At 42.8% G+C, this 14,301-nt stretch overlaps 1 protein-coding gene across 9 annotated transcripts in view; it reads right to left on the reverse strand.

Annotated features, from left to right (window-relative positions):
• SEC16B (SEC16 homolog B, endoplasmic reticulum export factor) overlaps positions 1-14,301 on the reverse strand; it is a 230,130-nt gene that overhangs the window by 147,976 nt on the left and 67,853 nt on the right. For 4 of the 9 annotated variants that reach the window (XM_084865216.1, XM_084865210.1, XM_084865217.1 and 1 more), the window contains 6 exons: positions 14,074-14,300; positions 11,997-12,079; positions 9,995-10,066; positions 8,518-8,688; positions 6,662-6,856; positions 1,359-2,304 (listed from right to left, as the gene is read on the reverse strand). The gene's annotated coding sequence lies outside the window, so the exon portion shown is untranslated. Of the gene's footprint in view, positions 1-1,358; positions 2,305-6,661; positions 6,857-8,517; positions 8,689-9,994; positions 10,067-11,996; positions 12,147-14,073; position 14,301 lie in introns of those variants that run through there. The other 5 variants (XM_084865214.1, XM_084865213.1, XM_084865212.1 and 2 more) reach the window with 5 other exon arrangements.

The raw sequence follows: 14,301 nt of genomic DNA on the forward strand, positions 1-14,301 counted from the left end.
GTTACTTCTACTTCTTGGTTACTTTGAAGAATGCTGCTATGAACATTGGTGTACACATTTTTAAATGGACATATGTTTTCTTTCTCTTGGGAGTCAAATTGGTGGCTCACATGGTAACTATATGTCTAACCTTTTGTGGAACTGCCAGACTGTTTTCCAAATTAAACAGCCACTAATGTGTGCTTGCTTCTAGATGACTTAGAACAAGTCACTTAACCTCACTAAGCCTCAATTTCCTCATCTGCAAAATGGGGATATTATCTACCAGAGGAGATATTGTAAATATAGCGCCTTCCACTGCCTGACACCCAGCAGGTGCTTAACGAAGGGCAGGTGTTCTGCTGCCCCTGGCAAGTAATCCCCCTGCCTGCTCCTCCCTCTCTAGTTGGGATGAGAAATGGCCCATATCATGAAAGGCTTGAGAGCTGCCTAATGGAGGTGTTAGGTGGACAACATCAGATTACAAAGTCAGACTACATTCCTGGATCGTGTCAGCCGTCTCTAAGATAAAGAAAAATAAAGAAATAAATGACCCTCAACTCAAGTGTGTGTGTGTGTGTCGGTCCTTGCTTCTATAAACTGGACTTTTGCCCAGAAGCCATAAGAAGTCAATAATTGGAGTTCCATATGCTAATGCAATTTGGTGGAAAACGTATAGTCATGCACCATTTAACCCCGGGGATATGTTCTGAGAAATGCATCATTAGGCGATTCTGTCATTGTGTGAACATCATAGCGTGCACTTACACAGCCTCAATGGAACAGCCTCCACAAACCTATTGCTCCTAGGCTACAAGCCTGCACAGCATGTTCCTCTATATAGCAATTACAGCACCGTGGCAACTACTTCTGTATCAAATCTAACTAGAAAAGATACATTAAAATATCAGCATTAAAAAAAATGGCACACCTGTATAAGGCACTGGCAGTTGCTCTGGGTGCATCAGTGTGTGAGCGGTGAATGAATGTGAAGGCCTGGGACATTACCACACAGTCTGGTAGACTTTATACACACCGCACACTTAGGCTCCACTACATTATAGAAAAAGTTTTCCTTTCTTCAATGGGAAATTAACATTAGCTTACTGGAACTTTTTTTTTTTACTTTATACACTTGTAAATATTTAACTTTGACTCTCTTGCAATAATACTTCGCTTAAAACACAAACACATTGTACATCTATTACAAAAAGATTTCCTCCTTTATATCCTTATTCTATATCGATAACTGTGAGTAACGCAGTGGTCGGCAAACTGCGGCTCGCAAGCCACCTGCGGCTCTTTGGCCCCTTGAGTGTGGCCCTTCCACAAAATACCACGTGCGGGCTGCACATACAGTGCGATTGAAACTTTGTGGCCCAAGCACAGAAGTCGGTTTTTGGTTTTCGGCTCTCAAAAGAAATTTCAATCTATGCCGTTACTACGGCTACAAGGCGACCACAGCTACAGCTTTACACCGGCCATGACCTTCAGAGGGCTACTACATTATGACGGTTATGACGTTGTAGCCGCTACCCCCTTACCTCCGCTAAGACGCTGCTCCGGATACAAAGGAGCCAGGGCTACAACTTTACCGCAAGTTCGACATTACAATGGCTGCGACGTTATGTTGTCATGACTACAGCTACGCCCCACTGCACGTCCAGAACGTAAAGCACGACCTGCACATCCCGCACGTCCTGCACGTTCAGCACGTCCTACGCATCCCGCACGTCCTGTACGTTCAGCACATCCAGCACGTCGTGCACGTCCCGCACGTCTTGCACGTCCAGCGCGTTCCACGTGTCCTGCACGTTCAGCACGTCCAGCACGTCTTGCACGTTCAGCACGTCCAGTGCGTCGGCTACAACATTACGACAGTGAGGATTCCACGCTGGCTACGACGCCACAGGCTGGCGAGAGAAATGTCTCAGCTCCATTGTAACCTTATGGGACCACCGTGGTGTATGCGGTCGGGGTTGACCAGCGCCTGGGTCTGCGCAACATCCTCTCCTTTGCTAAAGTTTCTGACGGGCCTGATCTCCAGCAGGACCCACAAAAACAAGGCCCGGCCAAACCCTTGACAACATGAGCCCACGCAAACACAGAAGCGTGAGTTCCTGGTTCCATCATTTTAAAGGTCCCGATTAGCATTTCTGTTGCTGGCGGAAAAGACTGACAGTCCATCCGTCGCAAATAACAATAATGTCGCCTGCAAAAAGAAACTTCGGTTCTTGGGGGAGTTATTGTTTTTTTGGGGTTATATATATATATATATATATATATCCTTTGGGCAGGCTCCCATCACTGCAGAATTTGCAAAACCTAAGGAGAGAAGAAAAAAATTAAAACTGGAAAAAGTTAAGCAGGCAGTATTTCACATGGTGAGGAATATTTTTGCTTTGGGGACAATAAGCAGGACGTTTGGAAAGAACTCGCCTACAATATGAGAAAATGGAAGGATTTCTGTCTTGAGCTGACATGACAGTAATAGGACACAGACTTGAAGATTGGCTGCATTTGAGATACCCCATTACTGCTGGCTTCGTGGGTGTGGAGGTCACACGCCAGATGAAGCGTTGGCGCCAGGCTTTCTTCCAGGGCTCCAGCTTCTATCTCCTGGAATAACACTAACTATGGGGTAAGGAAAACTAATCTTTTTTTCCTAAAGACATCAATCACACCTATCAAAGTAGGAGAGTAAGAGAGACAGACACTTTCAGCTGGGGATTGCAATGAAAGATTTAAAAGGAAAACTTTTACATTTGCTTACTAATAGCCATGGGAAGTTTAAGAGGATGCATGATAATTGAGTAAAATCCACTTGGGATGTTCTTTATGCGCTTTACACACACATACACACACACACACACACAAATAAACTGGTTTTCACAGCCTAATTCAAAGTACCCATTTGCCACTGAATAAAAATATATGCCAGATAAATACACTGGTAGTTCCAAGATGTGATATTATTATTTTTTTAATATATTTTATTGACTTTTTACAGAGAGGAAGGGAGAGAGATAGAGAGCTAGAAATGTCAATGAGAGGGAAACATCGACCAGCTGCCTCTTGCAAACCCCCTACCTGGGATGTGCCCGCAACCAATGTACATGCCCTTGACCAGAATCGAACCCAGGACCTTCCAGTCCGCAGACCGACACTCTACCACTGAGCCAAACCGGTCTCGGCCAAGATGTGATATTATTTTTGAGGCTGATTTCTATGTGAGGCAGGCATGGCACAGACCCCTGCAGTTACTAATGTACTAAAATGACCTCATCATAGAAGTTGACACATGGGAGGCCTGTATCCCAGCAACCACTACCAGCAGGGGTAGGGGGTCTGATCATAGAGCCAGAAAGTAAGTCTTGAATGGAGGCTATGCTCTCCATAGCCTTTGGGGTAACCCAGGATGGCCTGCTCATCTGCAGAGCCACTGGATGTAGCCTGTGTTCCCCAGTTCTCAAGGCTGCTCGGTGACCTTGTGCTTACATAGGCGGCTTTCTGTAATCACCTCCTCATAGAAGCTGCCTATGTACTGCTCCATCTCTCCACTAGACTGGAAGTTCCTAGAAAAAACAGATAAGGCATATCTTGTTCATGGACCCAGTGGCTGTGCTGAACTCGTTGGTGTCTCTAGCTGTGTGAAAGAAATGGAGTCCAGGAGTGGAGCACACCCTGAAACACCCACCAGCCAAGGTAGACCAGGTCAAATACTGGGAGAGGGAGGGGCCCAGAGGGATGGTCCCGGGGAAAAAACATCTCAAGGACAAGATTCCTGCCCTCTCCTCACCACCACCCACCCACCCACCCAATCAGAACTGTGTCTTCTTCTTACGCTGCCTTAGAGCAAAAAAGCCTTTTGACTGTTACATTTAAAATGTCAAAAGCTATTTGGAAACAGCCTAGGTGCCTGTCAGCAGATGATTGGATCAAAAAACTATGGTACATCTACACAATTGAATACTATGCTGCCATAAAAAAGAAGGGATTCTCATCATTTGCAGCAACCTGGATAGAATTAAAGAACATCATGCTGAGTGAAATAAGCCAGTTAATGAAAGAGAAATACCACATGACCTCACTCATTTATGGATATTAAAGAAAATTATAAACTGATGAACCAAAAGACAGATATAAAGACAGTAAAGCAACAAGCAGACTGTCAAATTACAGCGGGAAGGGTAGGGAGATCTGGGGGAGATAAGAGATCAACCGAAAGACTTGTATACATGCATATAAGTACAACCAATGGACACAAAACTCTGGGGAGGGAGGGTATGTATTGGGAGGGCAATGTTAAAAGATGTACACAGATAATAATTTAATAAAATAAATAAATAAAATAAAATGTCAAAAGCTCTTTGCAACTGTAAAGTACTATTAATAAGTGAGGCCTTAGATCCTGAATACAGATCAGTAGAAAACAGGCAGATGAGCCTGGGTCCAAATCATGATTCTGTCACCCACTAGCAAAGAGGTAAATCACCTAATCTCTCTATACCTCAGTTTTCTTATGCAAAGTAGTGGCAACAGCAGCAAGTAATGTAAGACATATATTGATATTTGGTACTCTATCGAGTGATATTTGTTAGTGATGGATGTGTGTATGTAAAGATGTGTTTTAGCAACATTTAGAGTGATGATTCCCAAATGGTTCCTAAATGTGTTCCAGTTATATCACGTGCTATAGATAAACAGGCTCTATTTCCTGCCCTCAAGGACGTCACCTTGTACTGAATCACCAGGCCCAGGACTGGCTGCTACACAGAGAGATTATGATACTTGCCCATGGCTCCCATGTGGCAAAAATGAGACAAAACACAGGCCTCGTAATTCCCAAACACTGCTCTTTCCAGTAGCTCGCATTTCATGAGAACAACAAAGGGTATTTCATTCCACCTCCCATTTCAACCTACCACCCACCCAAAAGTTTAGATCCTAACAACCAGCGGGACCTCCGTTGAATGGGTAAAGTAGGAGTGTTGAAATATGGATTTGAGACAATAAATTACTCCACCTAAGAAAGAAAGAGCTGCCCTGGCCAGTGTTGATACGTGGGAATGAGAGAAGGTCTTGGAGGATTCCTGAGACCAGGGCTGTAAAGTTTGGAATGCGGGTCTACTATATATAAGGGCCCAGCAGAGGGAAGGTTTCTGGGGCATTTAGGGGCAGGAGGGAAGACAAGAGTTCCATGAGAATTTTACCAAAGACCAAATGTGAGTGTGGTTGAGCCTGACTGGAATCCAGGGACACCTGCTTTGTTCTTTCTGGGCTATCTGCTTGCAGTTTGACCACACTTGGACAAGTCACGAAATCTCCCAGAGTATTGCAATTTTCTCATCTGCAAATGGGCAATATTTGCTTCAAGCATTGATGAATGAAGAGTGTTGAAAGTGGCTTGAAGCCAAAACCGGTTTGGCTCAATGGATAGAGCGTCAGTCTGCGGACTAAAGGGTCCCAGGTTTGATTCCGGTCAAGGCATGTACATTGGTTGCGGGCACATCCCCGGTAGGGGGTGTGCAGGAGGCAGCTGGTCAATGATTCTCTCTCATCGATGTTTCTGGCTATCCAACCCTCTCCCTTCCTCTGTGAAAAAATCAATAAAATATATATATTTTTTTAAGTGGCTTGAAAATTGCATAGGGACCCTGGGAGCATGATCTGTGGGAGAGCTTCGCCATTGTGTCTCAGTCACCACCTTTATTGTGTCTTAGGCACCTTCTTAGGGAATGTGACTTATATCTTGGGCTTTGTTAGCTCAGGGTCCCATCCTTTCATTTCTGTATTTAGAACCCTTTCTGGATTGTACTTGACCACATTTATTTCCTTTCCTGGATAAGGAAGTTGCTGTGTAAAGAGGAGACCTCACACTCACACTGCAAAACTAACTGCCAAGTAACCTTGCTCCGATCCCAGTTGTGTGAAGTCCGTGTCTCCCTTTGATTGTTTGCTTATCCTTAAATGAGGGGGTTGGAACTGATGATCTCTGAGGTCCCTTCAGGCTCCAAAGCTTATGGTCTCTTGAAGGACCCCTTCTGAGCCTATTCTAGCAACTGTGGTTCCAGCACTTTCTATTGCCTAATTAGCATCATTTATCCAATGTTTTTGGCAGGTATGTGCTTCTATTCCAGGCATCCTGAGCCAATTCTAAAAATCAGAATTCTTGGAAGACTCAGATATTTTAACCATCTTCAAATACATGACATCAAAGTCACCACTTTTCCTTCATCTACCATCTTTGCTCTTTTATCAAAAAAAAAAAAAAGAAAAGAAAAGAAAAAGAGATACTGAGTCCATCTGGCATGATCTTCTTTGAATAAAAGCCCATCTGCTTATTATCTCTAATTTCATTGTCTTCTGGAATATTTACAGAAGTTGTTTCAATATTCATTGCACTGTGTTTCTAATTACTGATCCGGACCATCCATGCCGACTTAGTGGGGCACCGTGCTTGGAGGTAGTATTTCTCTTTTTCATCTCCACAATTCTTTACTCTGGAGGCATGATGTGGCCCTTGGCCGTCATTACAGAGCCCTGGTGTAATGCTGCAGAGGCGGATTCTGAGATTCAGCGCCTTTATTGTGGTCTCCCTGGGGACTTGAGAAGCCGCCTCTGATGAATTTTTTTCCTGCCTTGACACTATTATTGTCATAGGAAGGATGGAGATAATTACCTGGTTTATTATCCTGAGGCTGGCTTCATCTGGGGGCCCCATGATCACTGGAAACAGAAGGCTCATCTCTGCCTTCAGGGGTCCTGAATAGATGGGTAAAAGATGTACATTTCCCAAATTACAGCATCTCTGAAAGGCAAGGGATGGTCTCTGCGATGGAAATATTTCCAACCTGATCGTTTTCAAAATACCCCCCTGAAAATCCAACATGATAAAGCCATTTAAAATTAAGTTCATTTTCTCCCCAAACACATCCCCATTTTTGATTCCTCCAGTTATGAAGCTCTCTATCACTTCCCACAATCAAGCAAGCACCGTTACTCCTTCTCTGTAGCATCTTAATGTGTTTCCCATCTGTCCCTGGCTTGTCTTTCCCACTCCACTGTCTAATTTCAGCTTCTATCACATTGTCTCCATTCCTGCAGATCCCCCTATCTCTCAGGCTCTCTCCCACCCCACCCACCATGCACAAAACTCCAGAATCACCCACGTAAAATATGCATTGGTTCCATCACTCTCCAAGTCAACGATGCTCTGCGTGCCCTTCTCTGTCAGGATTAAATCTCCTTACCCCCGCTGACTTGCAGGGTTTCCACTCTCAGGCCTCATGGTCCCCAGCCAATTGTATATCCCATTGCTGCCCCATGAACTCTCCTTCTAGCCACAGAGAGAGTGCTCTGAGCTCTGCACTCTCAGCTTTTGCTTACACACCAACTTCCCAGGCCTGTGAAAAAGTTAAAAAGGGAAAAAGACAGAATTGGGGGTTAATTCTCACTGCAGACACGTAGGAGCTAAAACTTAAATTGTACACTATATTTTTATGAAGCATGTCCATGATCCAGATAGGTGGGCTGAGATCAGAACAACATTGGAGAGGTGATTCTAATTTAGGCATCTGCACAGGGTATGTGAACTGCTACAGCTTAGGGTGCCACTGCTAACAAGGACCAATACCATAGCAACAAAGCACTATGCCTTGGGGTTGACCCCATTTGAAACTCTTTGTTAATATTTTCAATCACAAAACACTTTGGCATTAGTTCACTTCCCATTTTGGTCTTTCTGGATCATTCAGTGTTCTTTTGTGAAGCTACATTAACTGGAACCAGGAAAATCCACATAAGAAAATGGAAGATGGGAGGGTGGAAATGAGTTCTGGGAAGAAGGCAAATGTCAGACCTAGGGATGTCAGCTACATTTGTAAGCAATGGGGAGTCACTGAAGGCTTTAGAGCAGAGCCTTGAGATGAAAGCAAATTAAGAATAATCTGGTCACCCTGTGCAAAATGGATTAACTTGACTGAAACCCACTCAAATACTGAAGTATTGCTGTCATTCTAATTAGACCTTATGCCTCTCCATTAACTGCATCTTCCAGCTCTTCTCTCTCTAAACCCCCTGGCACTGTTGTCTTCTAAGGACTCCTAGTGCTCTGTCTCCATGATTTTCAGCCAGAGGAGAGGCTCAGGATGTGAAAATTAAGTTGGCATTTCTTTTTTCAAATATATTTTATTGATTTTTCACAGAGAGAAAGGGAGAGGGATAGAGAGCTAGAAACATCGATGAGAGAGAAACATCGACCAGCTGCCCTCCACCCCCCCGCACCCTGCCCGAAACCAATGCACATGCCCCTGATCGGAATCGAACCCAGGACCCTTCAGTCCTCAGACCGATGCTCTATCCACTGAGCCAAACTGGTTTCGGCAGTTGGCATTTCTTACTGAGGTTGTTGCTATGTTCAGAAGTTGGGGAAGGGGGCAGGTATGGTGGCATTTCGTTCCCAAGGGCCAGAGAAGCCAAATTCCTCAACACACTAAGGAGTCCTGTACAACAAAGAACTAGTCCTGCCCAAAATACCTGCAGTGCCTGGTTTGAAGGGCATGATATTTGATCTCTTTTGCTGCCCCTGTCTTTGTCTTCTATAAATTTTCTTCTTCCGTTTGTCACCAGGCATCCCGCCAGCTGCCTGATTAGCGGGTTAAATGGTCACTCAACTGTCATCAAGCTCCTTCTCCCTTTCAGGAGTACCTGGAGGAAAGCCAATGTCCATTATTGACCTAGTTCCACAGCACTTGACATTTCCACCATGTTTTGCAATGGCTTCTATTAGCTAATTCTTATGTCAACACATGTATTGAGTTAGTTTGGTTTTAGTGGTTTGCAAGTGGAGAGACCTGCAAACCAGAAGATCTGGAAACCTGTTCATTCTATGTCTTCACAGTCAGACTGTGTGGGAAGCTATTTTCAAAGTCATAATAATTCTTTCAACCCTCTAGGAAATTCACTTAGTAGGGTGCCTTTTGTATCAAAATTTTATCATGAATATCCCATGCTTTTTGGAATTTAAATATTTTAGTGGCCTAGTTATGAAAAGTGAATCTCCCTCTTCACTGATCTTCATTATATTATTGAAGATATATATTCATGTTTTTTAAATTTCATTAAAGAGTTGAATCTTTATTGCCACCTCTATGGAACTCTCTTTTGAGGCCTATTACATTTTGCTTTGTAATACTGGCCCTTTTTCAAGGACTATTGCATCTTCCTAATACATTGGAAGGGATTTGAATTCAAACTGTCTTATTCTTTATATTCCTCTAGCCAGTATGGCAGTGCTTAGCCCCTGGTAATGAATGATTAGTGAATATTTGCTGATGAATTGATACTCAAGTTGATGGTCAACTGCATAGTATACAAGGTTTTACTCACTGGGGATTTATTCCTTGATAAAAGTATTCACAAAACATTACTGTATTTTGCCCCTATAATGTCTCTGTTGCAATTAGTTTCCTTTCCCAAGCACCCATTTCAAAGCCCTAAATATTTCTCTCAAGACTAAGAAGTATCTGACTGCACTCCTGCCAATCAACTAAAACTGACAAAAAATGAATGTCTAAAATATACATGGAACTCCAACAATTAATGAGAAAGATGAGAAACCCAATATTTAATGGAAAAGGATATAACTAGACAATTCTCAGGAGAAATTCAAATAACTAATAAATATATGAAGAGATGCTCTACATCATTAATAACTAGAAATATGCTAATTTATATTAATGAGAATGTGGAGAAACAGGAGACCTAGTTCATTCCTGGTAGAGAAGAAAGTGGAACAGTCATTCTGGAGACCAAATTGATTCTATGTGAGCTGGTATGCAATTACCCCATAACCTGCAACCCCATTCTAGGGCTGACAGCCCAGGAATACTCATCAGGACCATACAGGAGGGCATCAAAAAGGATGGTCTTACAGTGTTGTTTGTGGCTCTGAAGCATTGAGCCAGCAATTGTGTCTATAACTCGGGTTATAAGCAAAACATGGTGAACTCACACTCAGGAAAATGATGTAGCAGAATTAACCAGATGCACATTCACCAACATGGATAAATCCTGAAAAATTATGCTGAGTGGAAAGAGCAAAAAAGAAAAAAGAAGTCATATACTGAAATACCATTACATAAATCTAAATGCCATATATTTCAGTGTCATACTCTAAACACATTGTTATGTATATTTATTATATATAAAGGGAGAGAATAGATCTAAGGGGGGAAATACTAAAATAAACTAACCCATGTGAGAAACCACAAACAGGTAGATGCCATGAGCATCTTAGGATGATGACTTTAATACTGAACCTAGGTCCATCTTAGGATGACTTCAACTCTGCACCTTTTCTAACAAGAAAAAGGCAGAGGGTAGTTCTAGATGAAGATTTGAGGAGGTCACCTTTGAGCTAAAAGCATGAGATTTAGTGTAGATAAATGTGAAAACATCTATTTTGTCTGCTCAGCAGGCTTTTTCTTTACATACTGATTACAAAATAAATTATTTCTTAATATCTAAATACCGTATTTTCCGGCGTATAAGACGGCCCCCTAATTTTACAGTTAAAACATAGGTTTAGGCCTATATTCGCTGTATAAGACTACCCCCTACTTTCGAGGCAACACCAGTTCTTTTTTTAATAGACCGCCTCTCTGACTCTGGCCAATCTAAGCAGGCTTTTTACTAGAACACAGTGTACATGTTCTGTACCCGAAGCTACACTGTGTTCTAGTAAAAAGCCTGCTCAGATTGGCCAGAGTCAGAGAGGCGGTCTATTTAAAAAAAGAACTGGTGTTGCCTCGGAAGTGGGGGGTAGTCTTATACAGCAAATATAGGCCTAAACCTATGTTTTAACTGTAAAATTAGGGGGGGTCGTCTTATATGCCGGAAAAATATGGTACATTATTCACAGATTTTTTTAAAATCATTATTATATTTGGTTTTATTACAATAAGATATACCTGCAATACAGGCTGACATTCAGGAGTAATTATTTCTAAGGCCTTTATGAATACCCCAATTCACAAAGAAGCACTGTATCACATAATTTACCCCATAATATTAATATACAACAAGTGAAAAATTCATTGTTTTGGGTGGCAAGGGGCAAGGTGTAAGACTCATCCATCAGCCTTGTAATCCACCTCTACACCCCAGCATCCCAACCAGCAAGTGAAATTCTAATTCATGCTTCAAAAAAATACAAATTACAATATACTTTGAACCTAGAGGGTCATTTACAAATAATGAGAAATGCAAATTGTAAATCAATGGAAGTCTGGGGAGTACTATTCCATGGTGACCACTCCAGTGCCCTGGAAGAGTTATTGCAGCCTTTTTAAGTGTTTAATATAATATCTGAAACAAAAGAGGGCATGCAAACCCTGCTCATTTTGATTGACAGTTTGGCCTGTGGCTTAGACCATTGCAGCACAGACTCTAAATCAGACCATAGAAGATTAAAATTCTAAAAGAAGCTGTTGATTTCAAAGCCTTTAATTCACATTTTTCAGTCAGCAGGGTGGGGTTTTTTCCAGTTCATTACCCACAGACTCTTGTGGATTAGCCATTGTGTGCAACCCATCTCCTCCTTAACTCCTCTAGTAATGTGATCCTGTCTATCACTTTACCCAGCCCCAGAAGACAAGGCCGAAATATCTGTTCATTTTACCTACATTTACTTTGGCAGGATTCCAAAAGCATGGGAAACAACATAAATTCCAGCATCTTAGCTTCTAAACAGAAGCTGATCAAGTCAATGATTCCTTAACACAACTGAACTAATGGGAAATTGAGCAAGAGCTGGCAGCTCTGGCTGTGACAGAGGAGAGATGCGTGTGAGAAAAGAGGGGGAAGTGGAGAGACTCTTTAGTCTCCAGTCAGAATCGTGTCCATCTCAGTGTCATTCCGCCTCAGGAGTCTGGAGATGAAAACAATTTAGCTTTGAAACACATGCATGCTATTCCAAAACACCGCCGACAATTATAAGTATGGAGTGGGGATACCTGAATAGGTTCCTGCTGTGCAAAATTGCATGTTATTGAGTTGATTGAGTTGTCATTCAGAAAAGGTGATTTCAGAAATGAAGCTAGCAGAGAAATAAAGTAGAAATTCAGATAAAATGCATCCACGTCTTGTTACTGGTATCTGTGAAACTAAAAGATTGCAGCTGGTAAAGGTAATATTATTAAACAATGACACTGATGATCATTCTTTGTTACCCTTTTCTAAAAATCATCTCACTTCCTCTTTGGTTCATTGATTTCACTCAGCAGTCACTTGCTGACTGACTCGGTAGGGCTAGGATCAATCAGGCCGTGGTCATACTAAGAAACTCTCATATTGTTTTAAAAGTCTCCTAGAAGGCATATCCCATGTTCAGCCCAACCCTGAGGCACCCTCACCTCCAACCTCTTTAATACCCCACTAGGCTGACAGTTCTGGTAGTTGACAGTAGGGAACAAAGACCCAGCTTTAAGGCATCTTGTGAGCTAGTCAACAGTAGCACAAAGTACATTTTCTAAAGGCACGTGACAAACCGGTGTTCCATCGGGTTTACTTGGAGAGCTGACAGGAATCAACTCTGGGTTGTGTCTTGTCTGTAGTAGGTGCTCAATAAAATGTGTTCAAATGGCAGTTTCCTGCAATAGCAGGAGTCAGAATGGAAAATTGGCATCTGATTCTGTGGCAGATCTGTCCAAAGTAGTAATAACCCCACTGAGCATAGAAGAAAAAGAACAGACTTTAGCTTCCCAGGGGAGAAGACTCAAGGAAGTAGCCGGTTTCTATGACTTCAGCGAAGGAGACTGGGGATCAAAACAAGACTCCAGTCCCAGCAGGGAGGGCAAGTTTGAAATGGAATCAACTCAGCAAGCCTAGAGGATGTGTGTACACAGTCATGGGTCCACTGCCACCTTGGGCAGGGTCAGACCTGGAGTGGGCAGAGAGCACTGCAGAGAAGGGGACTTCAGGGCCTGTGGCTCTTTCTTTCTCAGCTCCATCTTTCCACACTGGCTCTCAGGATATATCAATTAAAGTCAGGAACTTCTTCCTCTTATAGGTTTTTTGATGCAAGATTCTAGTGGAAAGATTGTGAAGGAGGAATTCTCAGAAGCACTATATTTCAGTCCCAGCCTTGCTGTGACCAGCACGTGCCCTCAGATAAGTCATTTCACTTCTCCAAATCCCAGGTCCCTCCTTATAATTGGGGGCAACGATTCAACTCATTGGAGTGTTTGAGGACAAAGCCATTTCCACATATGGAAGCACTCTGTGAAGAATGGTAGCTATTTGTGTGTTTCATATTGAATCCAATGTTGAATTTGTCAAATTGAATTTTCTGTAATTACAGAAATAAAGCTTTAGTGTCAAGAAACTCCAAGCATCGAGCAGGCAAAATGAGTGGTGGAGGGAGCCCAAGAGACCTTTCCTGGGCCCCAGAAATCACACTGTGATTGGCACCTACCCAATGCAGCTTCACTGAAGGCCGCTCTGCTTGAAGCTGTGATCAGCAGCCAGTCTTGTATGAAGCACATTTAACTATCTGTTTGAGGGCATGTAAATAAAACCTTCAGTGAGGTAAACAGTTGTTCCGTTTTACAGCCCATGCGCACGTAATTTTTACGGTCCGTGATGATATATGGCTTCTCTGTGTGTGGAAGTCCAGAGCGTTGTTCCATATGGCATCCTCTAAGTGACTGGCTGATAAATGGTTATTTACTCACTAGTTTTCAAGGCCCATGAAATCCTTCAAACTGGAACACTGTCCCTAACTACCCATTAGTGATTATGGTAATTCTTCCTAATGGGATGTGAGCCAGTTACCTCGACAGCCATAATGGCACAGGGCGGAAGGTTGGGGAACGATGAGCGGGAGCCTAAGCTCAACTCAGAGGGTTCCTCTAAGCCCAAGGCCATCTCACATGGTGTGTCACATTGTGACAACATAGCAGTGCCATATTGTGACAAAATGTGGCCTCAGCACATGGCCATGTCACAGATAGGAAGAGGTTCCAGGAAAGAACTCGGGTGCTATAAACAGCACCTGTTCCTGAATCAAGTGACTGAACCCTCAGTACTCACCTTCTGCTGATTTCACACCAAAATGACTGCATTCAGCTGCTTGACACGATCTTAAGGCACAAACGAGAGAGTCAAGTATGTTTGTGCAGTTTCCTGGTCACACCTGCCAAAGCGTCTGGGATGTAAGGAAAGTCACTTCTCCATCCGGGGGAAGAAGCAGTCACAGCTTGATAATGGAATGGATCCAAATTGTGCTTGCCACATTGTTGGTTTGAATTTGCAAAGTAC

Source organism: Pipistrellus hanaki (assembly GCF_964339955.1).
Source record: "Pipistrellus hanaki genome assembly, chromosome: 18".
NCBI classification, from domain to species: Eukaryota; Metazoa; Chordata; class Mammalia; order Chiroptera; family Vespertilionidae; genus Pipistrellus; species Pipistrellus hanaki.